This window comes from Gopherus flavomarginatus, chromosome 3 (assembly GCF_025201925.1).
Source record: "Gopherus flavomarginatus isolate rGopFla2 chromosome 3, rGopFla2.mat.asm, whole genome shotgun sequence".
NCBI lineage: Eukaryota > Metazoa > Chordata > Testudines > Testudinidae > Gopherus > Gopherus flavomarginatus.
Genome location: NC_066619.1, coordinates 41,042,933 through 41,070,586, shown reverse-complemented (window position 1 = coordinate 41,070,586; position 27,654 = coordinate 41,042,933).

Here is a 27,654-nt window from a genome sequence, read left to right as displayed (position 1 = left end):
GCATTGCTGGTGTAGGTCTTCTTAAGGTATAATGAGGAGTTCTGGAATACTATACAACATCCCAAATATACTGCTGTGTTCCTTGAGCTGCATGAAGCATTCTTTGACTGACACTATTGCACAATCTAGCACCTCATTAAACAATTGTTGTTTGGGGTCTCTTATGGGATTATCCCATGCCTCGTAATCAAAATGTCTTCTTCTTTGGTGAGTCTTGTATTCTTGAATGGGTGGGAAAATAGCTTCAGTGTGAAGTTCCTCCGCCAACTTCTGTGCACCATTCAGAATGTTTTGAAATCCCTCATCTGACCAGTAAGACTGTAGGTATGATTTTGCTTTGTCTAGTTGTTCCATTGCTCCAGATACATCAAGGTCAACACCTTGGAGTCTCTTGCTTACAACATTTACTTCAAACAGTATGTCATGCCACAACACTAAGCCACACAGAAATTTGAAGTTATGTATGTTTCTGTTGATTCTATTTCCCTCTGCCACTGTTCTCCCATGAACAGTTCCTATCATAGCATTATCCTTCATAATGGCAACTAAAATCATCTATCTTCCCAGTTTGGTGTTTGATAGGCTTTATCGCCTCCACTTGACTTTCCCATTGTGTGGCACTCAGTGGTTTCAGTGTCAGAGAGGATGTTCCCAGATGTTGCTTCAAAATTTGCCATCAATCAGTTGATGCAGAGAAAAATACATAGATGCTTTGAATTATATTAAAAAATTCAGCAGCCTCACTAGAAGCTGATGCTGCATCACTGACCACCAAGTTCAGTGAATGAGAACTGCATGAGAGAAAAAAAACTTGAGGGTTTAACTCTCGGATCCATGTCTGCACTCCTCTGAACTTTCCTCTCATGTTGGCACCATTATCGTAGCCCTGACCTTTTATGTCAGCTATCGCAATTCCCGTATCTTCCAGCTTTTTAAGCAGCACATTTGTCATACCAGCTCCTGTAGTATCATCAATGTCAATGAATTCTAGAAAATGCTCTCTGATAGTCACCATTGCAGGGACATTTTCACTAGGTTCTGTTGTTACAAAATGCACCATTAAAGTCATTTGTTCCTTTTGGCTGATGTCAGGTGCGCAGTCCAGAATAACAGAGTAATATCTCGCTGACTTCAGATCTGCCACAATCTTCTGGTTGACTTTTGTTGCCAGTAACTGTATGATCTCATTTGGAATTGTTTTTCCAAAGTAGTGGTGTGTGTACATTTCTTGGGTGATGACTTCATAGATGCTCCTGGAGTACAGCATCAAACTCAGCCATCAGCTCCACAATTTTAAGGAAGTTTCCATTGTTTGGCATATATAGCTGATCTGAAGTGCCATGCAGTGCTAGGTTTTGGGTAGCAACCATTCTCACAATGGCAATAAGCCTTTTCAGAACATTTTGCCTATAAAGAGACTCTAATGTAATCTTCTCTTGATGCTAATCATCTGTGGCAGCCTTTAACCTCAGTCTTATCTCAAGCACTTTCCACCTATGGAATGCTCTCTGGTGATTTGCTGCCTTCCCATGGCATGCCAGATTTCTAGCCAGATTTTTCCAGTCCTTTGTTCCTGTAGAACCCAATGTGGCTGGAACATTAGACTGGAAGAGTTTGCAACAAAAACAGTAGGCAGCATTCTGGGTTTTTGAGTACATAAGCCATGGCCTCTCCACTTTGTCACCATTGGGGATTTCACGCCAGTAAAGTGTTGGATGGAAACTTCTATTTTCATTGTCTTTGGGGAACATGAAGTTTTTCACTTGCTGTGGCCCATGCAGTACAAGGAACTCCCTCAGGCTACTGCTGAAGTAGGGCCACAGTCCTGGATCATCTAGACTTAAGGAACAAAACTCAGCAGCAGGTGTTTCTTGCGCCTCCACCACACTCTTCTCTGATCTACACTTTTCTTCAGGAATATATATGGTTACATCCATCTGAGATGGAGCTATGGATGCTGCAGTAGCTGCCCGGTCACCTGCACTCTGTCTAACTGGAAGATCAGGCATCTCCTCACCACTCACATCCTCACTGGGGCCAGAAGGCTCACAGTGAACATTTGTCTCTATGTATCTCAGGAGAGCTGCTTCCTGCTTAGATAGAAAAGCTTCTTTTGCTTTCTTTCTTTTTCTGAATGCTGCCCCAGAGGAGCGTTTTCTTCTTTCACTCCTTACTGATGGTCTGTGCCAACTATAGTGACTCTCAACACTCAGCTGAAGGGGACAAATAAGCAGGCTGGTAGTAGGGCCTGAGTGAGGGAAGATATCAGCGTCTTAAGGGCCTAACTGGCTCCTACTACTTCAGTTGACTGCCTGTTCTCAAGTGGGTTCAGGGAAGCAGCAGAAAACAGGAATCTCCCTGAGAAGCTGGTGTTAATCATGTTAAGATAAGTTCTTGTCTGCATCCTAAAAACTTGCCCATACCGGTATTGCCCTGGCCTCTTCTGTTGTCATTCAGTGTTAAACGCATTCTAAACTATATGCATTTCCTTACCTTTTGGGGGCGAAGCCAGACTTTTAGGCACCTGCTTCCCTACTTGGTGTAAACTTTGCTTGTACCAATCAGAAACGAACACACACAGTTTTTGGGCCCCGTCCCCTATGACACTTCTATGATGTCATAGTGGGTACTTTAGGCTGGTCTGCCATGTGCAGGCAGAAAAGGAGAAAGAAAAATGAATCCTGTGTACCTTGTGCACACCCGTAACCGAGCCTGATCACGTCGAAGCCTCTCTCAGCTCACGTGTTTTAAGCAGAGTTTCTATGTTTGCCAGTCGTTATGAGTTGGTTTGTATTTGTAAGTATTGGTTATTACTAAATGCTGCATCTGTGTTTATAAATATTGTTTACTGCATCTTTGCTTATAAATATTGTTTGATAGTAAATACTTTAGCCATTGTATGTTTTAAGTTCCATTAACCCTATTAGCTAATCATACGCTGCTCCCCTACCCTTTGTAACTATCCCCAATAAAACTTTGAATTAATTAATTTTAGTTGTGTGCGTGCCTGCAGTTTGCATTGTGACCCATACTCTCCTTGCATCCCTTACCTATACAGTCTATTGCCACGTGCAGCCTGGTAAATAACAGGTCTGCATTTTTCTTTCGCCCCTAAAAGTAAGTGGCAATCTACAAATCAGTCCAGGATTCTGGAGGTGCTAGAGAGGTACATCAGAGGCTCCTCCTCCTCCTTTCTCTCCCTGCAGCTCCTGCTGCTTTCTGTTATTCCCTCTCACCTTTTCTCCTGCCTGCCTGTTATGTCTTTTGTGCCCTCCTTCCTCCAGCACAGCACTCTACCATCTCTGTGCATTTAGCGCAGATAGAATACATATGCACCAGCAGCAGATACAATTTTCTACATTCTGGGTCCTAGTGGCACCCGCACACAGAGTCTGATACCTGAGGCGGCTGCCTCAGTTCACCTCATGGTAAGACCAGCCCTGGCAGCAGGAATGTCAGCCAGGTACTCAGAGCTTTTGAGAAACTTGGTAGCAGGATGCACAGCCGAGCTTCTTCTCTTTTATAAAGTGGTCTGGTTCTTAGACTACTGCCCACTAGCAACTGCTGATTGTTGAAAAAAAGTCATGACCACTGCCTATTTCCCACTGCCTCATAAGTTACTTTAAACAGAAGGTCCAATTTGCTTTTCCAACAATAATGGTTTTAAAATTTCATTTTTCAGAGAAAACAGGCAGTGATTCAAAACTTCTTGCCAGGTTCACGTCAGTTAGTTAGATGTGAATGTACTTGACAACATTCAAGAAGCACAGCTTTTTGAAGGGCTATAAATCTACCAGAGGCAAAATGTTACTTTCTTATCCTTTAGGCAGCATAACATATATTGTCGTGGCCAAAGGCAAGGTAAAGCTTTTTTTTAAAAAAATGTGGATGTACATTCAAATGGGTTAACCTTTCTGGCAATAGGTACTTTACCTCTAGCATTCTATAAATAATGTGCCTACATAACCATTAGTATCACCTAGGACTCGATTTTGAACTTTCTTTGAATCCAATCCTCAAATTATTCACAAAAGTTGTTTTTTTTCTGGGTGCTGTTAAACAACTTCCATTTTGATATATTTCTGTTGTAGACCTGCATGAGAAACTTTTCAGACCTGTGTTTTTAATAAATATGGTTAATAGACAATCTATGCCTAGATATCAGTGTATATTTATACTTTTTGGTAACAGCCCAGGCTGTGCCTGTTGATGGACTTCTGAAAACAAAGAGCTTGAAGTGGCCTGCAAAGAGGGTCATTACAAGGCCTTCTTTGGCGTGCTAAGCTTTTGCCAGGTGGTTAGCAGGTGCTGCAGCTGCTGTGAATCTCTAAACAGCTATTATCTCCAGCACTAGGCATCTCCACTGAGGTATTGGTCAGTGCAGCAACTTTCTCATTGCCTGTCCAGGCTACGGCCATGACAGCTGAGCCAAGAAGGCAGAGAGCAGGAAAGGAGAGTTTTATTACTGAAGCAGAATCCAACTAGCTCACAACATCAAACAAACAGTAAAACTCAAGGATCACAAAATAGTACCAAATGAGCTGGCCAGAAGATTTCACCAAAAGTTATGCAGACTGAAACTGAGAGGTTATGCACAGTCCAAGGGCAACAAACTGGGAAAAAATGCCAAGAGATTCTGATTGCCTCTAAACAGTTAAATCACAGCCAAAAGGTACCTCACCCAACAGCATAGTGGCCCTGTATTGCCATGCTGGGGAATAAGTTCATTATTGATCCAGAGGGCACTGAATCAATATTGAGTGACCACTGCCTGCAACAGCCTAGTTTTCCCATGGTAGTTATAGGAGACAGACAGCAGAGTGGAGTGCAGGACGTCGTTGTTGACAGCAGGCAAAGTAAAATGCGATGGGCTGGGTATATTGCACGGTTCACTGACAATAGATGGGCTGCAGCTGCCACCGAGTGGTACCCACAGGAACTGAAATGACAACTCAGTTGACCTCCAAAGAGATGGGAAGATTTTATTGTGAAAAGACATGGCCACACATGGAGAAGGAAGGCCAAGATATGAGAAGAATGGAAGACGTGTTGTGATCGGCGCAATCTATACAAGGGCTGAAGGACTGATCGATCGAAGAAGGTGAAGTTATAGGAGATCTTCTCAGCAAGTACAAATCAGTTCAGAAATAAACAATTAATTTGGGGCAGAAACAGCAGAGGAGATGGGGGAAATTAGTATAGCAAACATATTATGACGTGACCTAACAGCCATATAAGTTACCAAACCCTATTGCATGATACAGCAGAGGTTGCTAAATAAATCTACTGTGATACTAATGACATGAGAATGGCATAAGCTCTGGAACAGCTTTCAGATTTACCTGTTAGCTTCAGATCAGGTTCTTCCTTATGCAACATAAACAGAAGATTGCGACTGCATTCTGGCATCGATCTGGGAGTAGTGACGGATACTACTCTCTGTCAGGACTCTTTTTGTGAAAGTCAATTTGTAAGCCTCATTAGGGGAAAAAATGGCTCTCTACACCATTGGTTCTTAGGGAGAGACTGTGAAAGCCTCCTTGTGGCCATTCCCAGGACTTACTGTGATTTGCACTCAATCAGAATATGCAGTAGTGGTAGTTGTAGATAATGATAGGTGATGTGGTGAGTCACTTATTGTGGGGAGTAAAACCTGTGGTTGGAGGCGAGACAGTGATTTGATATCTGAAGACTTTATGAAGCCCCATTTGGTTGCTAGGAGCCACCATGGATTGTTTGTTCACATGCCAGATGCTGGGAAAGGACTGATGGAGTTGAAGTTTGCCAGCTGGAGGTGGAATTTTCTGGAATGTGGATGAAGGTGCCAGAAATGTACTCTGAGGATACCAGAGACTAGTCCATGAGGATCTGTTGGAGTCTGGGCTATTGGGAAGGTGGCACTGAGACCAAGTTTGGAGGTTACAGGACCCAGCACCTCCTCAGAAAGAAGTCTGACCTGGGATCTGTAATAAGACTTTCCCGTGGTTAAGAGGGTAAAGCTGATGATCTAGATCAGGAGTGGGCAAACTACAGCCTGGGAGCTGCATCCAGCCCTCCAGATGTTTTAATCTGGCCCTCAAGCTCCTATTGGGGAGCGGAGTCCAGGGCTTGCCCTACTCCGGCACTTCAGCTCCTCGTGGCTCCCAGAAGCAGTGTCAGGCATGTCCCCTCTCTGGCTTCTATGTGTAGGGGCAGCCAAGGGGCTCCACACACTGCTTCCGCACCAAGTGCCACCCCACAGCTGGGAACCATGGCCAATTCGACCTGTGGGGGTGGCGCCTGCTTACAGAGTAGCACACAGAGCTGCCTGGCTGCACCTCCACATAGGAGTGGGGGGAGGGATGCCACTCTTTCTGGGAGCTGCTTGAGGTAAGTGCCGCCTGGAGCCTGTACCCCTGATCCCCTCTGCACTCCAACTGCCTGACCCAGCCCTGATCCTCCCCCACGCCCTCCAACCCCCTCGGTCCCAGCCCAAAGCTCTCTCCTGCACCCCCAAGCCCTCATCCCCAGCCCTCACTCCCACACACACCAACCCCCTGCCCCAGCCAGGAGCCCCTTCCCACACCCTGAACTCCTCATTTCTGGCCCCACCACAGAGTTTGCTAAGCAATTCTGGAGTGGAGCAGTGGTGGCTGGGTTTGCAATGGCCTTTGACAAGCAACTACCATATTTTTCAGCAAGCAGCCTGCTCCAAGGGATAAGGTCACTGGAATAAGGGAGCAGAGTGAAGGGTGAGATGGCACAAAATTTCCAAGTGAAAAGCCTGGTAGTGGCAGCAGTTACCTGAGCCCAGGGCATAGGAAAATCTGGGGTCATGACAGTGGTGCTCTTTTGAAATGCTAAGTGCCAAGATGTTTTAGAGGCTGGATGAGTGAAATGCTGCAAGTGGGTTCAGAGAGCTCTTTTCCTACTCCAGCAAATGACTCGGGATCTCTGTTGTTTTGGGCCACTAATTATAGTTATCCAAGTGTTAATGGAACCCCTAAGCCAATTTCTCCCCTCAGTTACACATGTGCAATCTCATTTAGCTCAACTGGGTTAAATGAGGACAGAATTCTAGCCCTTAGCCTTTAATGGACCTATTTATATTATCAAGTATCAGAGGGGTAGCTCTGTTAGTCTGGATCTGTAAAAGCAGCAAAGAATCCTGTGGCACCTTATAGACTAACAGACGTTTTGGAGCATGAGCATGTTTTCATGCATCTGAGGAAGTGGGTATTCACCCACGAAAGCTCATGCTCCAAAACGTCTGTTAGTCTATAAGGTGCCACAGGATTCTTTGCTGCATATTTATATTATGAGCATCTCACAATGGATCTTGTCTAGTGTTTGCTGACTCTATGGTTGAGCATCTCTTAAAAATAAAACAATTTTAGTCCCAGATGTGTTTGCGTTCCTGCTCAGTGCATCTGCAATTCATATATATAAATAACAAGAAACAGATGATATATTTATACCTAATTTGTGATTGTCACAAACACAAGTTACCTGTAGCCCAGCAATATTATATATTCCTCTAGTATGAACTGCTGTATTCTGCAGTTAAAGTTACAATATTTTGTGGCATGCTTCTTCGTGAAATAAAAATCATCTCACAAGCTGGCTTTTTGGCTCTGATATGTCACTAGACGTGAGCATGACTCAATCAAAAAGAACAGTGTGACATGTCTTTCACTTCACTGGGAAGGATGCCACAAAATGCAGCAGGCTTGTCTCACTTTCTATATAAGCAATTTTCCTTTTGCTGTGCTCTGATACACACTGTTCTCAAACAGCTGACCAAAATATGTTTAACTGTTCTTAGTACCTTGTATTTGTTTTCATATTACTCCTTTAAAAAGTATTTGTCAAGGTGAGAAAACTACAAATGGATTGGTGTAATCTAATTACTGCTTTATAGACCTTTAGCTACCAATCCAGAAAATGTCAAATATATGTGACATTCTTGTAAGTGAAAGATTTTGCACTTGAATATCTGAGGGAGCCAGGCATTTAATCATATGTAGGCAGACAACTTTTAACTGCTATTTGAAATAATGCAATTTAAGAGGATGGTATGTCTTGTTTATTCCAGCAAGGATATGGAAAATATTCGGCCACATCCTTAGCTTGTGATAACTGGCATATCTTCACTGACTTCAGGATCTGGTCCATTGTGTTTTTAAAATATGCACGAAATGAAATACTATCTTCAGAAATGACTATAGAAAGGATTGATTTTGTAGGGCTAACAAATTTTGGTTGTACCTCACACCATTTTCAGGATCTTCAGGGCATTCCAGACATACCCAGTTGAAAACTTTTGAAGAACTACAGTACCTCAGTGGAAAATGCATACATGGAATTCGTGCTGATCTTGCCAGTGCAAAGATTATGTCAATTTCTGGTGGTTCATATGCTGAACAATGAAATTAGAATTAACCTCCAAAGTGATTGATGGGCAAAAATGAGGGATTTTCAACTTTGTTTAAATGTTCATTTAAAGCAATATGCCTTGAGAGAATAACTGAATTCACTATATGTTTGTCTAGAAAAGATTTGCTTCATCTCTGTCTTTGGCTGTACAGTATTTTAAGACAGGTTTAATTTTGGCTGAAAAGAAATTAGCAAGACCACATAGAATACATCTCTAGAAAACTAAGCAAAATATGTAAAGAATTGGCACTGCATACTACGCTGATGCTGGGAGAAGACCGATGCTTTGCCAGTTTCAATAAGGGAAACAGAACTTCTGCAGAAAACTATAGACTTCGTAAGTCTAGCATCTGTGCCAGGAAAAGTTTTAGAACCACTTGTTCTAAATAAACCATTTAGCTTCTCAGTTACACAAAGTAGGTGGAGCAGTAGCCAGGAAAAGTTTATGAGAAGCAGAAAATTCTTTGTAAGGATGAAAGTAGAGAACTGAAAATAGGTAATTTGAAGTACTTAGATCTTATTGCTTTTAATAATGTTTTGCATAACTGTCAGGGTTTCTTCCCCACTCTGAACTCTACGATACAGATGTGGGGACTCTCATGAAAGCCCCCTAAGCTTATTTCTACCAGTTTAGGTTAAAACCTGGTATGCTGCCACCACCAAGTGATTTAACAAGAAACAGGAAAAGGACTACTTGGAGTTCCTTCTCCCCTAAAATATCCCCCCAAGGCCTTACGCCCCCTTTCCTGGGGGAGGCTTGAGAATAATATCCTAACCAATTGGTTACAAGGTGATCAAAGACCCAAACCCCTAGGTCTTTGGAAAATCGAAAACTCAGTCCGGTTCTTAAAAGAAGGATTTTATTAAAAAGAAAATGTAAAAATCATCTCTGTGAAATCAGGATGGAAAATAAATTTACAGGGTAATCAGATTCAAAGAGCCCAGAGGAACCCACTCTAGCCTTAGTTTCAAAATTACAACAAAACAGGGATAAATCTCCCTCTAGCAAAGGTAAGATCCACAAGTTGAGAAAACAAAGAAACTATTATGCCTTGCCTAGCTGTTACTTACAAGTTTGAAATATGAGAGACGTGCAGAAAGATTTGGAGAACATGGACTGATGTCCGGTCCCTCTTAATCTCAAGAGTGAATGCCACCAAAAGAAAGAGCACAAACAAAAGCCTTCCCCTCACATCAAGATTTGAAAGTAGCTTGTCCCCTTATTGGTCCTTTGGGTCAGGTGTCAGCCAGGTTACCTGAGCTTCTTAACCCTTTACAGGTCAAAGGATTTTGGTGCCAGTGGCCAGGAGGGATTTTATAGTATTGTATACAGGAGGGTTGTTACCCTTCCCTTTATAGTTATGACAATAACAAAGCTTCATCCTGAATTAAATAAATTAAATATCCAATTATCATTAGGGATGGACACACTAGTTTTCTCCAGTTTTGAACTCTTTAAAAATGTGGTTTTGAAAGCATGCAGTAAATACATGCACTACAGAGTTTATGTTGTGTTTCATAGCTGGTGGTGTCTGCAACAGTCCCAAGCTAGAAATGCAATGGTGTTCCTAGAAACACATTTTCTCCTGACTGGAGAAAAAAAAAATGGTTCCTATCTCTTCTCTTCCCAAGTGCTGATGCAGTGAGAGACAAAGACCACCCACACCCATAAGACAAAGCAAAGAGGAAAACCTATTTTGGAGAGATCCCACCACCTCAAGAATCTATCTCCTATGTTCTTATCCACTCCCTTCAGGACTCTTCAGGGGCTCCTTGGGCATGCCTTTCCTTTCCCTCACTAACCCAGGTAATTATCAAGACAACCTGGGTAATTATAGACCTGTCAGCTTGACATCCATCCCAGGCAAGATAATGTAGTGGTTGATCCAGGACTGGATTACTAAATAATTTAAGGAGGATAATACAATTAATGCCAATCAATACAAGTTCATGAAAAATAGCTATTGTTAAACTAATAATGCCTTTTTGATGAGATTACAAGTTTGGATGTTAAAGGTAATAATGTGGATGTTACATACTTAGACTTCTGTGAGGCTTGTGACTTGGTACTTCACCACATTTTGATTAAAAACTAGAACAATACAAAATAAACATTCTGGTGCATATTAAATGGATTAAAAAACCTAGCTAACTGATAGGTCTCAAAATGTAACTGTAAACATGGAAATAACTACTGAGCAGGGTTGTTTCTAAGGGGATCAGTTCTTGGCACTATGCTATTTAATATTATCATCAGTGACCTGGAAGAAAAACATAAAATCATCACTGATAAAATTTTCATATGACAAAGATTGGGCGGGTGATAAATAATGAAGTATACAGGTCACTGATACAGAGCAATCTGGATTGCATGGTAAATGAGTGCAAGCAAACAATATGCACTTTAATACAGCCAAACATAAATGCATACACCTAGTGTGGCAAGGCACCTTCTCAGTCTCCCCAGTCTCTGCTGCTTTTAGCCCTGGTGAGACAGGCTCAGGTAATGTAGTCCCCCTTGGGACACAGGGGAAGTCTGCTCCCCATATCTCCACCTGTCCTGGGTAGCAAATTCTTACCCCCTTGTGGGAGAAAGTACTACCTCTCCTCCTGGAGGGTCTAGCTATTTTGCTGCTCCTGGCAGCAGGACTTCTCCTCTCTCTGCTCTACCCCACTTTCTTCCACAGGGAAGGGTTTAAAAAGGTCTCAGGCAGCCCCAAGTTGGAATCAGCTGATCCCAATTAACCTCAGGTGGCTCCCCCCTCAGCTGATTCTAATTTGCTACCTTGGTAACTTTCACAGCTGAACCTGATTGACCTGTGGTTGCTTCTCAGTTGATAAGGAGGAGGGCCTTTTAACCCTCTGGTACTGATTCCTATCCCTCCCTTGCAGCTGTCTGTCCTGAGTTTATCACACTAGGAACAAAGAATGTAGGTCATACATACAAGATGGGGGGCCCTATCCTGGGAAAAAGTGATTCTGAAAAAGATTTGGAGGTCATGATGAATAACCAGCTAAACATGAGCTCCCAGTGTGACATTGTGGCCAAAAGATTTAATGTGATCCTGAGATGTATAAATAGGGGAATCACAAATAGGAGTAGAGAGATTATTTTATCTCTGTATTTGGTATTGGTGCAACAGCTGCTGGAATACTGGATCCAGTTTTGGAGTCCACAATTCAAGAAGGATGTTGGTAAATTTGAGAGGGTTCTGAGAAGATCCAGGAGAATTATTAAAGGATTAGAAAACATGTCTTATGGTTAATGAGTTCCCTGTGTCAATTTATTTATCTTAATTAAGAGAAGGTTTAAAGGTGACTTGATTGCAGTCTCTAACTATCTACATGGGGAACAAATATTTGATAATGAGCTCTTCATTCTACCAGACAAGAGTATAACAAGATCCAATGGTTAGAAGTTGACAAATTCACACTGGATCTAAGATGTATATTTTTTGCAGTGAAGTTAATTAACCACTGAAACAATTTACCAAGAGTCTTGGTGGAGATCATGGATTCTCCATCACTGACCATTTTAAAATCAAAATTGGATGTTTTTTCTAAAGGTTATGCTCTTGGAATTAATTTGGGGAAGTTCTATGGCCTGCATTACCCAGAAGATCAGATCAAATGATCACAATGGTCCCTCTGGCCTTGCAAACATGAATCTGTGTATCGCACTATCTGGAGTGGTTCACAACTATGAGTGCCATTCACAGATTGTCAGAAAATAGGGCAGACACTCCAAACTGATGGTATATTCTATGATTAGCCTTCACCAAGACAGTAACAAATGTGCAGTCCTGGATCATTGTACCGGTACTACCATGGAGTCACAGACAGTTCCCTAAGGCTCTCAGCCCATCTTGCCACCCAGACAAACTGGACTTTGTGATAAAAGATTATATAAACAAAAATCACATCACATTAAATTATTCCCAATCCCAAATCAATTGGTACTCTGAATTTTACACCAAAACCACTGGTAGACAATTCTCCAGTAAACTAATTAAAGATTTATTATCTAAGAAGAAATGAGAGTATTGGGAGGTTAAAGCAGGCAAAATACATTTACAGGTGAATCAAATCCAAATTATAGCAGAGATGTAGTAATCTGCTAGCTTTTCAAAAGCCTCTCAGGATCATCCAGAAAAATTCTGGAGATCTCCACCTTGCATCTGGAATGCTTCCCTGTAAGTGTTCAGACAATTCAGAGATTCAGGATCATTCCTTTAAATCCATTTATAGCTTCTTCAGAAAATAATCTGAATGGTGTCTTCATGTACATGGGTTTTGATGAGTAGGAAATGCAGACTGAGTCTGTGATTTTCCATTGTTGAACACAATGATCCTTTAACACTCTTCTCTTTAGCTCAGTGGTTTGAGCATTGGCCTACTAAACCCAGGGTTATGAGTTCAATCCTTGAGAGGGCGATTTAGGGATTGGTCCTGCTTTGAGCAGGGGGTTGGACTAGATGATTTCCTGAGGTCCCTTCCAACCCTGATATTCTATAATTCATTTGCATTTCGCCAAGGCTTCCTCTGCATTTAATAGGCTATTCAGTTACAAGACTACACATAATGTAAATGCCTGCCTTCACATTATAATAGAAATAGAGAAGTGAAAACAATACAAGGAACATTCCATTAGTTTTCAGGAAGCTTTAACACCTGACTACAATATTACATTAACACACCTTGGATTTAGGGTTATTTAATTACAGGGTTTCATAATATATAAGTAATATAATTGCAAACTACAGGATAAAGACAGACGAAAACACAATCAACATCTCCTTTGATCTCTGTTAGCATATGTATGAATTAGTTTGAACACATACTAACACTTCTTTGATATTCACATACAAGTGAATTATCCTGAGACTGTGGCATACACTGGCACCCGGCCTGTCAGCCTCACACTATGAACCCCTGGGAAAGCGATAAAGGGAATCTTTCACCTTCCCCTCCTCCTGGGAGATGGGTTCCCTTGTAATGTCCATTTATTATATCCATTCTTAGTTTAGATTGTAAATTCTTTTGGACTGGAACTTACTAGGTGTTTGTACTGTACTCAGTAAATATAATTCTCAAATAGAGAACTGGTTATAAACTGTTGAAGATATAAACTGTGATTCTACCACATAAAACTCCTTGTCTGGTCTCATTTGGAATACCGTCAATAGCATTTTATTTTCAGATGTAGAATCAATAGAATGAAGTAGGAATGCATATTTCCCTATAGGAAAATTTGTAGCCACTATTGTGTCATTTCTCAGGTCTGACAAATCTTCTTGCACTGGTGTCTGTGTTGAGTCTATTGGTTCTCACTCTAATTTTTCATTTGGAGTTATCTAGTAGCTGACTTGTGCATTTAGATCTGTCTGGAAGAGCATATCCAGGACAGAGTGTTTCAGACATTTCATTACATTGTTCATTTTGTGCTACATTAAACATGATGGTAGCAGAAAAGAATGTTGCATCTTTCCTACTAAGTTTCAAGTCTTTGCCTTTCAGTTGTTTTTATGCCATAGTCACTGACTGATCTTTAGCATTTTAGGGTATGGAAGACGAATAGATATTGCTCCTTAATGAAACTGATGTTGAAAAGCCTGAAACAGGGAATTGGGCACTCAAAATATGTGACTTTCAAGATCAAACTCAGCAATAACCCACTCTTACACTTCAATAATGAAAGATTCATTCAGTGGAACATTTGAGTTTTGAAAAGAATGATTTTTCTGCGATCTGAAATGAAAACCAATTCTTCCTACTTTGTTAACAAATCTAGACAATATTTACATTTTTTTAGAAAAAGTAGTTTTTGTTATTTTGGTCTACTCAGTCACCGCTTGCCTGCCAATTCATTCAACTTTTAGACATGTTGAATCATTTACATTCACAAACTGATATTTGGTAATCACTCATTTAAATCACCCATCTGAGTATTGATCAGCACACTTTCTGCAGATCTGTGAAAAGTGGGCACTGCCACTCATATGAATCTTAAGTCACCAACAGTGAACTTTTTAAAAGAAAGGTTTTATTTTTATAATGGGGATTTAGAGGTAATGGTTTCATAAACTCTTCCTCTTTTCTATTTGTTACTTTTCTTCTGTCCTCCCATCCCCCAATATTTACCCAGAAAACTGCGAAATTAAGCCTTTGCACTGATTTTCTCCCATTTTTAATTTTTGTAATGAACACATGAAAATTCCCAGGGAATTTTAGACAAAATAAACACCAGAATCTTATAAATCAGATAAGCTAGTGTGATGGGGCAAGGCCAGACGGCTACAGTAAAGTACTGAGAAACAGGTATGTTAGCCCCAGGCTAAACAAATCCCTAGGACCCTGGTAACCAAATGGCAGTTGCTCCAGGTTAATCAAGGCACCTGGGGCCAATTAAGATCTTTCTAGAAGGCAGTGGAGATAGCTACTTTAATTAAAACACCTGCAGCCAATCAAGGCAGGCTAATCAGGGCACCTGGGTTTAAAAAGGAGCTCACTGCAGTCAGGCAGGGAGGAGTCAGAGGAGAAGGAGCATGTGTGAGGAGCTGGGAGCAAGTGGGCAAGGAGCTGAGAGAGTTTACTGCTGGAGGATTGAGGAGGACAAGCATTATCAGACACCAGGAGGAAGGTCCTGTGGTGAGGATAAAGAAGGTGTTTGAAGGAGGCCATGGGGAAGTAGCCCAGGGAGTTGTAGCTGTCATGCAGCTGTTACAGGAGGCACTATAGATGGCTGCTATCCACAGGGCCCTGGGCTGGAACCTGGAGTAGAGGGTGGGCCTGGGTTCCCCCCCTCCCAACTCCTGATCAGACACAGGAGGAGCTGATCCAGACTGGGTTCCACAAGAGGGGAAGATCACTGCAGTGAGCAAATCTGCTGATAAGCGCAGGACCCACCAAGGTAGAGGAGGAACGTTGTCACAATAGGCAGCTTCATATAGAACCACATTACTGGATGCTCTGCCAACCTTCCAGAAGTTTCTAGATTTTAGTAAACCATGTGTGACTCTACATCCTATATTCTTCACAGAAATACTGTTATGATATGAATATGGCATAACTAAGTTATATTTTATGCAAGATGTGTCACAAGGTATCATTGGAAAGGTTATGATTTGCTGAATATTATCCAATTTGTATACATTTATCATTTTTGTATCTGAAGTTAGGAATGTTGACTATGTAATAATTACAACTGTGTATGTACTTGGGGGAACTCCCATCAGACAGTAGGCGATCAGCCTGAATGGTCCAATTAAGGACAATAAAACTCTGAAGATACTAATCTCCCACCTTCCTGAGCAGCTTCCTGGAATGTTGCTTTGACACCACAGGGTCATCTATGATGTCACCTGGTACGAAGTACCACCTTGGACACTGCTGGAAACAAAGGATTCCCACCTTATGTAAATCCTACTTAAGCCTGGGAAGTGAGTCAATCAGAGCTCTTCTCCATTGTCTCCCCACCCAAGAAGGAAGACTGCTCAAAGCACCTGAAGAAATAAAGGAACTAAGCTGGGGAAAGGCAAGGGCTGAGTCCAGGCTGGTACAGGGGTCTAGCCTGTGAAGAGAAATAACTGGAACTCTAAGCTGCAGAAACTCTGCAAACTGCCTAAAACAACATTTAGGGTGAAAAATTTCTATTTGTAACCTGGCAAAGAGCTGTGCATATCTCCCTACACTTGAGTGAGGGGGGGCAATTTTTACAAGCTTGTGCTGTGCAGGTCTCTATAGACAGTGCAAGACAATATTATTTTGGATTTACACCCCAAAGGGGGTGAGCATGTGAGTGCTGGGCAATGCCCTAGCTGAGTCCTCCCACAGAGAGCTGCTGGGACAGGCGGGCTCAGTGGGATCCCAGCCAGAGAGGTCCAAGACATCACACCATGACCCCACCATAGTGCATGATTGTGCACATTGCCCTCTCTGCAACATCCAGGGTTACTAGCCACACTCTGCTCTCCAGTCACCAATGATTCCACACCTTCCCTTTCTCTCTAGGCATCTGAACAGCTTTTGTTGTTTCCTAATAGATATAACAGGTATAAGAAGTGTTCTGATTTTCCTAATCTCTTGATGTTAACCTATTCCAAAACATTAAAGGTGTTTCCATTCACAGGTTTAAATTAGAGCCTATTGTTTCTAATACTTTTTTTAAATAAAAATGGTACAATGTAGAGTAATGCAAAAGATCAAAAGGGGGAAAAAGTCAGAAAAAACATAATCACCCACCCGCTTCCTTCCCTCCCAAACAAATAAAAACACCACTGGGTTGATCTTTGCTCTTCTGGAATAGCTAAGTTTTTCCACAACATTACTGTTTAATATCAGAATTTATAGCATAAAGGTAAACCACTAAGGAAATATGTTGGCACTGTGTATTACAAATTGCTCTGCAACTATCCAAAGCACACCTGGCAGCTGGCGATTAGGTCACTGACCAATTCTTGAGCATCGTTGCTTTTCCCTCTCTACTATAACAAAGAAGACACAGAGTTTCCTTTTGGGAGGAATGCAATCAGTTACCACAATCTGTTAAATTCCAGCAAAAGCAATCACTATATTAACAGTTGCACTTGGTAGGGAATTTGTAGGTATGCTGACATAAATCTGTTTTATCTGTGTGAGTCTTAAGTTTCTAGTTGCTTCTCAGTACTCTTTGATCCAGACGTGCGAGAAAGAAGTCCAGTGATCCAAAGTTAATTTCTCTGCTGTATTAGGCCATGAACTATCCTTTATTTAGAAATTAAGAGGAAAAATATCAAATATTTTGGTGGTTAGAGAGAATTTTCTGCAGTATTACAAAAGAATAGGTAATCTGAGGTAAAAGAAAGTTGAAAAAATTCTTCAGACTTTACTTAGGAATAAAAAAATTAAGCAGGCTTATTTTTTCAATGATGTATTTTTAATGAAAGTACCTGTAAAAGAGGACAAATCCTCAAATTCATGGATAATATGGATATTCTACTTTCCATATCTCAGCTAGGGTTGGGGGAAGAGGGGAAAAAAGATCTTTTGGTTTTGCTAATATGTTCAGAATATGAGTTTTATACTATGGTTGAGTGTTACAGAAGGTGCCTGCTCTGTCATGCCCCAAGTGGCCATACATAACACTGCAAGCACTCCCTGACTCTCCTCTTTCTTAAGGTTTTCTGTCTCCTCTGGGGGTTTCACATGACTCAGCCCTCCAGCCGAGTCACTCTCAAAGTTCACTCCCCTTTCAGAGTAACAAGCCCAAAGGAAAGTCCCAAACAAACAAAAGATTAGTCTGCTGAGCTTGGACCACTGCATTAAATTGACTAAGGAGGTTATGGAATCTCCATCATTGGAGATTTTTAAAAGAGAAGGTTAGACAAACACCTGTCAGCGATGGTCTAGGTAATACTTAGTCCTGCCTGGAGTACAGGGGACTGGACCGGAAGACCTCTTGAGGTCCCTTCCAATACTATACTTCTACTTCTAAAATTGCACTTTAGTGGTGGCTTCTGGCCTTATCGGCCAATGGATCCCATTCCAGACTGACACTTCACTAGACAAGGACTTGAAAATCCATATCTTTAAAAATCAAAATTGTTTAGACACATTACTTGCTAAAACCACTAAAATTACTCATGCCAATAACTGCTGCTTCCACTTATTAAAGTATTATATTTCTGTATATTACTGTGCCAAAAAGCTTCAGCAAGACAGCTCTATGAAGCAGTAAAGAAACTCAGAGGAAATAAAATATTTTTTTTAAAAGGCAGCAAAATAACATTGAGACATAATACCTGAACAATAAAATAATGTTACAGCTCCCGTGGCATCTTTGACTCACCACTGTGTTAGCATTTCAACATTCAGTGGTGGTAATACAAGAAACTGATCATACAATGTGAGATGTAGTACTAGATAATGGTATCAAGTGCCTTATTTCAGTTGGAAATGACAACTGTGCTGACCCAAATTAAACGTATTATTTATGTTGCATTATTAGGTGATAACAGCAAAAATAACTTAAGTCACCACTATGTTGCACATACAGTCACCTGTACTATTTTAGCACAGTACATAATGTACTATGCAAGATGGAATCCTGACAGAGGGTCATGAGTGATATTACCCCAGTAGATAGCCAGTAAGAGGGTTTTACACTGCTTGTCTACATAGGGGAGTTAATTCAGTTCAAGGTAGGGTGTGAATTTAAAGTGGAATAGCTATTCTGGATGAACTCCCAGTATGGACATTGTTATACTCAATTAGTTTAATCCACTTTGGATGTGGATTATGTAAATTCAGAATAAAGCACTTTTATTCCAGAATAAGAGCATCCACATCGCTATTCTGGAATAATTGGTCATGTAAAATCAGCCCTTGCACTGGCCCTCTGCTCAGGGATTGATTTCACCGTGCATGAACTGCAAAGCCTCTTGACAACAAAATGAATTTAAGCAGTTCTGATATCTCAGAACCTCTGGCTCTTCTGGGTTTCTCTGACTTCTGGTGTTGTTTATAATAGATTTTTGGGAATATATTTACACTGAAATTTCATTAGAGAAGTTAAGCACATTAACAGAAAGTGTGAATTTAAAGTGCATTAAACCACTGTGTGGAAACTCTCATTCAGAAGCAAAGTGGCCTGAGTTTGCTTGAGCTTAAGCACTTTAAATTTACATCTTGAGTTAATGCGGTTTAACTTCTTATGTAGACAAGATCTAAAGCTGATCACTAGACAGTTCTATGGGGTAGCCCGAAGAATTACAGCTTTGGCCTCATGATGTTCCCATGATCTGGTCTGTCTCCACAAGCTCCAATTCTCTAACTCCTGATGAACCATCATATTGCCCCAGAATTTAGACTCTTAAACTTTGCTCCTTTATAGGGACAATGCAGTCTGTACATCACTGGCTTGAAAGTTTAATTACAGTTAATCCTTTCTTCCCTTTACCCAGAATTTAAGCTAAGGCAAACTAAGTGTGACCAGGTGCCTGAGATAGACCACACTGATAATGCCACACTCCGGGCACACTGCAAGAAATAGGGCAGGCAATCCCCAAAGCTGGGGATACTCTATAATTAAATTCACCAAACCAGTAACAAAAGAGTTTCTGCAGCACCACACTGGTTAACCAGAAGTCAAACACAGTCCCCTTTAGGGATTCCAGATCTTGGCTCCCATCCAGGTATCCCAATCTAACACAGTGAGAGGTTACTGAAAACCCATTTCACCATATGTGAAGTTCTTTCTAATCCCAAAGGATCAGAAACATATCCCCAGGTCAACATGAATCTCAGATCTTACTGCATTGTCAGCCAATCCTTAGTAAACCAACTAAAGATTTATTAATAAAAGGAAAGAAGATAGTTATAAATGGTTAATAGATCATATACATACAAATGCTTGCAAAATTCTTATATCAGGTTTGTAGCAATAATGGAATAGACTGCTGGCTTGTAAAGTCTCTCCGGTAACTTCCAAAAGATTGGAAGGTCCTCTGTCCATAGTTGAAGATGCTCCTTTTAGTTGTAAATCCACAGTCCAGATAATCAGAGAAGGAAAGAGACAACATGGAGATATCTCCGGGGTCTTTTATGTCCTTTGACATATGCCTGGAAATTTACTGTCTCAAACAAAGCCCACGGCCCAGAAGCATGGAAAATTACCAGCCCAAGATGGAGGCCAGGGTCACATGAGCATGTCACATGTCCTTATACCCAGTCCAGGCTGAGAAAGCTAATGATCCAACCAGCAGACCAAATTCAGTGCAGGCAAATTTGGTGTATGTGCAACCTGAGGCACGTTGCACATACACTAAGAAGAAATGGTTTGCTGAATCAGGTTTGCTGAATCACAGGGGGTGGCCACTGGCTTCTTACTGTATGAGGCATCCTCAGGAATTGCTATCTGGGCAGAACAAATTTCTTCTATGGCCCGCTGTGAAATTAGAGTGCCCTTGATGGGCCATCAACACACAGATATATATCACAGGTTTAAGATATAAGCACATAACCTATATTCACAACTTCAGACACAAAGATGATACATGCATATAAACAGGATAATCATGCTTAGCAAACAACTTTTCCACTGACAACTTACATGACATTTTGTATAAGATTTATGGATTTATATTTATGATACAAATGGTCACCTTTCTTATACACAGTATCACACTAAGACCCCTTTATTTCTGAATGAGAGTATCCACATAAGGGTTTACACGTGTTTTAACTAATTCACACCTTTAGTTAATTTGATTAATTTGCCATGTAGATGAGCCCTTAGAATTTTGGTGATAAAGTGATTTGCTGTCACAACAGCAATGTATAATCTTACTCTCTCTCCTTACTACACAACTGCAGCATCTGTTTATTTTCCATAAAAAAAATGGCCTGGTTGCTACCCAATTAGCCTAAGATTTAGGTAAAGGAAATTCTCTTTTTTCATACAAGCTACATGAAATGGTGGTGTTGTTTTTCCTGTTTACTGTAACTAGCACCGGAACACTGTAGCAATAATGAATAGCTGTAGACCACTAACATTTATCCTCCAATTCAATCTTTCTGCTTTGCCTTAAAAAAGACTAAATCCCAGTCCAGAGTTTTGCAGAATTATGCACAAGGAATAATTTAATGTTACCACTCTGCTACTGATATCCATGGTTACTTGCTGAGTACCAAGTGTCTCCATGGATCTCAAAGGTTTTTGATGCTTTCCTGGTTCTTGGAAAATATTCAGCTGGACCAAGCTTCATTCACACCAGTAGACTAACTCTATGGAGCACATTTCTCAGCACTCCAAAACAATAAACAGCTGCTGAAGTTTTAAATCTAAATAAAAAGTTTAATGGGGAAGACAATTAATGACCTGTCTGGCTACTGGGCCTGAGATTAGAAAAAGTAAGTTTAAGGCAGCAGTGAAGGCTGGGTCCTCAGGGAAGTGGCCCAGGGAACTGAAGGCAGTTTTACTCAAGGGACATAGTGGCGCATGGCTGCTATTCTTAGGGTTCCAGGGCTGGGACCCGGAGTAGTGTGAAGGCCTGGGTCCCCGCCATAGGCCACTGGGGAGGGGCCTACAACTGGACATAAGTAAATCCCCAGAAGGGGACTGAACTGTCAGAAGGCCCAGCTGAAGACTGGAGCCAAAACAGACTAAGAGGGGAAAACCATTGCCTCCGGGGAGGAAGCCCTGGGGGCATAGCCCGATGGCAGTACTGGGACTGATTTAAAGACTGTGGACACACCCAATCAGAGCGGACACCAACCCTGTTAAAGGGAGAATTTTATCTGTTTGTCAAATAAAACCGAAACTCAGCAGCCCTACTAATCAGTTATATTTTACAATGCGATTCAAGAGTCAGCCAAGCTGCTACTGAGTTTGCCTAAGCCTAGCAAGCTCTAGAATGTTCTTTTCTGCCAATACTGCTGATTTGACAAATACATTCCTGTCCAATATCAATCTGCATTCTAAAATCAACAACTAGGACTACAGCTTTACTGTACTGTCCATTCAACATCTATCTTAGCAAGTACAATTATTTAAAAAGTAGTAACACGGATCCACAACATTATACATCATTACCCTTGATACCATTTGGTTCTTAAGGTTACCAAAACACCTCAAAACTACTGAATCACAAATTTATAACCTTGAACAGGAAAGTAGATAACTGTAACTAGATAGCCAACCCATTGCAACCTACATGTGAGAGGAATATAACAGCCCAGGAAGAAAGGAATAGATGACAAAACCCTATGAACGCCTTCCAGATTGTCCAAGATTATGAATTCCTTGTCTGGAAGGTGTGAGTCCACCTTATTTACATTTCCTATAATACTCAGCTCTCTGTCTCCACCACCATAAGAGAAAACAACAATAGTCTGGGATTTCAAAAGAACTTCAGGGAGTTCAGCATACAATTCCTGTTGATGGCTCTTTTGAAAATCCCAGGCCTAGCTTCTAAAGTAATCTACATCCCTTCAAAATGCTCTATTATTGTCAAACACTGAGAGCTCTACATTAAAAAACAGTTCAATTGAATAGTTTGAATTGTTTCCCCTCATGTTTCAGGATTATTCAGAATACAATGAAAATTGCCTTTCTGATTTAATAGACTATTTTATAACTTGTGCTACAACAAAAAGTATTTCAACATTTCACATATGGTCTTGAGTTTATTAAAGGACAGAAAACAAACGCTACAAGTTGGTTTAGAGAAGGTGAAACGAGAATGCATCCATAAAAATTAAGATAGCATAGATAAATTATAGGGGGAAAGAGTACTACATTCTTCCACAGCTACTAACATGAGCATATATCCCAGCAGGAGTCCAAATAAATTAAGTAGCAGCACATAGCAAGGTAAGCCTGGCATTGCTGGAGGCGTGAGTTTAGAGGTGTCAGGTACATGATTCAGCACAGAAGTTAAGGGACCTATTGGTCCTGGCCCCTACATGTTTGTCTAATGAAGGGAGAAGGAACAGGGCACTGAAGTTCACAAATAGGATTAGTGAAGCTGTCAGTTTTAGATTTTAGAAAGGGGGAAGGACAAGATGTTGGGCTATGGCCCTCTCCCCTCCGCAGAACAGAACAGAGGAATAGATGTTCCATCTTCTTCAAGGGTACAGCAAGCTGACACATGCCTCTTTGTATTCCCAGTATGGTAGCTCCAAGAGGCCATATGCAGTGCCCACTGGAGCTCCCACTGGTCAGCATGCTTCCACACTGCTCCCAATGCACAATTGTGGCTACACATCACCATCAAATGCTCAGAGCCATCTAGTAAATAAGTCAAATTTTGGCAAGATAGCAACATAAGTGTCATCCCTTTTCATAACACTACCATGTTATGGGCATGATTCTGATACTATTGAAGTTGAAAGGAATATTCCCATTGACTTCAGTGTGAGTGGGAACAAAGAGGAGAAACAGCTTAAGGAGCAGGTCAAGTGAGTAATTTATCAACCAATAAAGGCCACAGTTTCGTTATAATACCTGGCGGGAGAGCAGAGGAGAATCAGATATAGCGCAGGTTCTGAGATGAAAGCTGGATGAAAGCATAGCACCACTGAAGGTAAGTAATGAATACTGTGCTGTATTCTAGAAAGTAGTGAAGTCATATAAGATTATGAAGCTGGAGCATAGTTCAAATGAAGATAAGTGCTGTAAATATATTCAGGGGTAAAAAAGAGAGAGTACTGAAAGAGAATTCTGCTGTAAGTATTTGAATAATTCAGTCTTGGTCACCTACATTATGGTGTTGGAAGGCAATACATTTTAGTTTATTACTTTATCACAATAAATAAAATATTAACATTTTAAACACTAATAATACTTTATTAACATAAAGTAATAATACTTTATGTTAATAAATGGCTTAGCAATGCAAGTGCTATGTTTTGCTTGAATAATTGTTTAGAACATAGTGTCCAACAGTTGTGCCACAAATTTATCCCAAATATAATTCCACTGTACAGTGTAGCTAAAACCATATCTAAAGATTATGTTAAATGTCAAATGCACAGAGTGTAAACATGATAAAGACTGAACAAACTTAGTCACTTTGGTGAACAGTTTGTCCTTGAATTTGAAATTTACTAACTACCTTTAAGAAGGCAAGAGTGAGGTCTTTTAGTAATTATGTACACAGGGCTTCAGATGTGCATAAGTAGACACTGCAACAGTGTATGTTGCCATACCTCTATCTAGTAGTGAATATGGATAAGGGGACAGTAAATAAAAATGGCTGACTAATCAAATAATTTAGGTTTGGCATGCAAGGGATTTGCCTCTTTAATTAGTTTTCACATTATTTAATATACCAGGTAAATCCTCTGAATATTTATCTTCAGTGCAATGTGCCTGAAATAGCTAGATATTTGACAGGAAACTGTTACCAGGACACTTGTTCTACTATTCATAAAGTTAAAAGGATAAAAACTAAATTTTGGTACCACTCTTTTCTAACTTTATATGAAAGACTTCCCAATTTCTGCCAATGCCAGTGTTAGCTCCATATCCAGTCAAAATACACAAAAGTAGTATAAAATTAGAAACAGCATTAAGCAGACTTTCTTATAAATGTAGAACTGGAAGGATCAACATTAAGTCAGCACAGATTGTTTCTCCAGATATCTGAGACTGATGACTCATGAAAATTGTAATGATCTACACAAGTTACCAATACATCAGAACTACAGGGAGGTCTTCAGCTATCAACTGTATTCATTATTAAACTTTTTAAAAAAAAAAATCTACTCTTGGATCATTTGGGCTAACTATGTGAACACACTTCTAATTTCATGCAGTTAAAATTCACATTAAACCATAAAACACATTAGAAGCAATATGAACTCATAAAAAATATCAAACTGTGCAATGGTTAATGTGTCTGCAATAAATTAATGTTAATTGATGAGTGGTAGTTATTTTCTGTAGTGTATGGTTGCTTTGTTGTGTTGTAATCTACTGTAATAGAATTTTATAAGTACATAAAATTAAGTATTCATATGTGCACTAAAAGTAAACATTTCCCAATTACCAGGTAGTCAAAACTTGTAGACATAGGTTGCTGTTTCATAATTTAACAATAGACATTTGGTAGAGTTGGCTGAATGGATTCTACCGACAAAACATAGAGCCAGATTCTGTGACTTAATCACTCCTTGTAATACTTACTGAGAAAGGTGGTATAATCTGGCCAACAGTGGTTGGGAGAGAGATTTCTGACCCATTTGTGTTCCTGTTTCGGGCCTGTACTATTTTGTCAATTACCACCTATTAAAAAGCCACATGAAAATGGGAAGTAGAAACATATAATTTTAAAAATCCCACAGACCATGTTTTCATACTAAAAATAAAATAAAATTTGGTTTAGCTCAAATTCAGCACAAAGATTAATCTCAGTTCTTACTGCTTATTTTATCTGTACCTGTTCTCCCATCCCTTGCATTCTGATTACCTGACTATTTTGCACATACAGGAGTTCTCCATCTCTTAAGCTACCAGGACTCAACTTGTTAGTTCCAGAAATAGCATCGAGCAATACCAATTGTTGTAACATCATTCATGGACATAGGGCTCAGTTCTGCCATTCTTACTCAGTTGTTGGAAGTTAATAGTTTTACCTGAGTACAGCAGGCACTGCCAGGCCCTTCAGAAGGTCACATTTCCAAGAATGACAAAGATTATGTAAGGCATAATTTAAGTATTTTCCCATTCTTATTTTTCTGAACAGAAATATAACTTTATGTGGGTTGGCTTTGAATTTAATTTCTGGAATCTTTATACTATTTTAAACATAACACAATAGCTTGTAACTGCTGCAAATTCTGCCTGTTGTTGGCTTTTCAGAAGAAAATAATAATTCTTACTTAACTCAAGTAAGAATTGCAAAGGATGCACATTTCATTAAGTAGCAGATGATAGTTTCCTTATACATAATGCTGAGCAACCACTAAGACCAGAGGCTGTTTGAACAGCTAGAAAATGTGGTGGATATTATGATCTTTAACATGCTTACCACTACTCAAAGACAACATGGGGAGAGTCTTAGCAACTGTAAATTGGCATAATTGTGTTGAAACTGTTACAGCTGTGCTGATTTACTCTGGCTGAACATCTGGCTCAAGGAGTTCACAGTCTAATGTAAAACTATTATAAAAATAGGGCATTCCACACTAAAAGCTACTTTAAGCAAACATTAAGGTTGCATAAATCAAGTACAGCAAAATCAAGAATTGCTAAAGTTAAAGTCACACAGGGAGACTTTACTTTTGCTATTTCCTTCATACTAAAATAAAGGAATTTCACACTGACATTATATGGTTGCTGTTTCTGCTGAGCAAAATATACCAGCATTTTCTGTGATCATGGAACTGGATAATGCACTGGACTATGGTTATAATCTGGGGTTTACAACACTACATTCTGTTGCCAAGAAAGTTATTGCTGTCATGTTTCTCTTTACACTCACCCATCGTCAGAATGCGCCTAACTTTATGACTTCACCAGTATATCAAATAAAAGGGGTTAATAACAAGTGAGGGAACTTAGAAAAAATCTTTAAAATCTAGTCTACATTAAACTTAGATCCATTTACTTTTCATATGTTTTCATGAGCCTAAAACTGCTAAAAAGAAACTTCATTTTCCCCCAAGTCAACTTTTCATATTTCCTCCTCACTGCCTCTCATAATTTCCCAGTCATTTTCTCATAATTTATCCACAGTGTCTCCATACACAAGTTATATTGATACCTATGCAAATGCAAACTGACACTTAATTGGAAAAACAATTATGAAGAGCTTTTGAACATCCTCAGAGAATACAAACCTGCAAAAAACCAAATTTCTTCCTGGATTTAGTCATTGCTTCACAAAACTGCGACTACAAAAGTATTTTTCTAACTAAGCATTTCATTACCACATTGCAGTGCACCTACCGAGCTTCTGTTTTAAATACTAATTGACTAGTGCTACTCATTATTTACAAGCTTCATTAAACATAGACAAAATAATAAATAATATTTTGATTTTTCCCAGCATGGCATTTTCTAATCCCGTCGGATAGGTAATAGTTTACCCTGTATAATCCCTCAAAGCATTAAAGGATTTCCCTGAATGCAAACAACCTATGCAAATTCTCATTTAGAGATGTGCTTCTCTGTATTAATGAAGTAGCTCTATAATTAAGACAAGTGTAGGGCCAATCCTGCAGTTAGAACTTGCCAGAAAACAAGAATTCTATTTTGCCAAAAATTTCAAGGTTTCAACATTTATTTTGAAACCAAGACCATTCAAAAAAAATTGTGAAGAAAAAAAAACTACCTCTAGAGCACGCATGTCTCAGAACAGTAATAGGTCAAGGCAGCCACTCGGAATGTGGAAAAGTCAGTTTCAAGTCCCACTTTAGACCAGAGATTTGAACACTGGATCCCACAACCCAAGTGAATGCCCCAACCACCAAGCTGCAGAATCGGTCTCCCTCTCATTCTCTCCTTTTGGAATTGTTCCATTGTGTATAAATATTTAAATATTCATTGGTCCAGACCAGGAGAAGAGAAACTGACTACGCACCTCAATCAAGTCCCTCGTCTGAATCAGGCAGAACACGGACTTGAAACTGAATCTGCCACATCCCACATGAATGTCCCACTTACTGAACTATTGACTCTGCTGGGCTCTCTCTCTCTCTCTGACCAGATATTCCAGTCTGGGCCTAAGAAACTCTCTCAACAATACTTTAATGAAA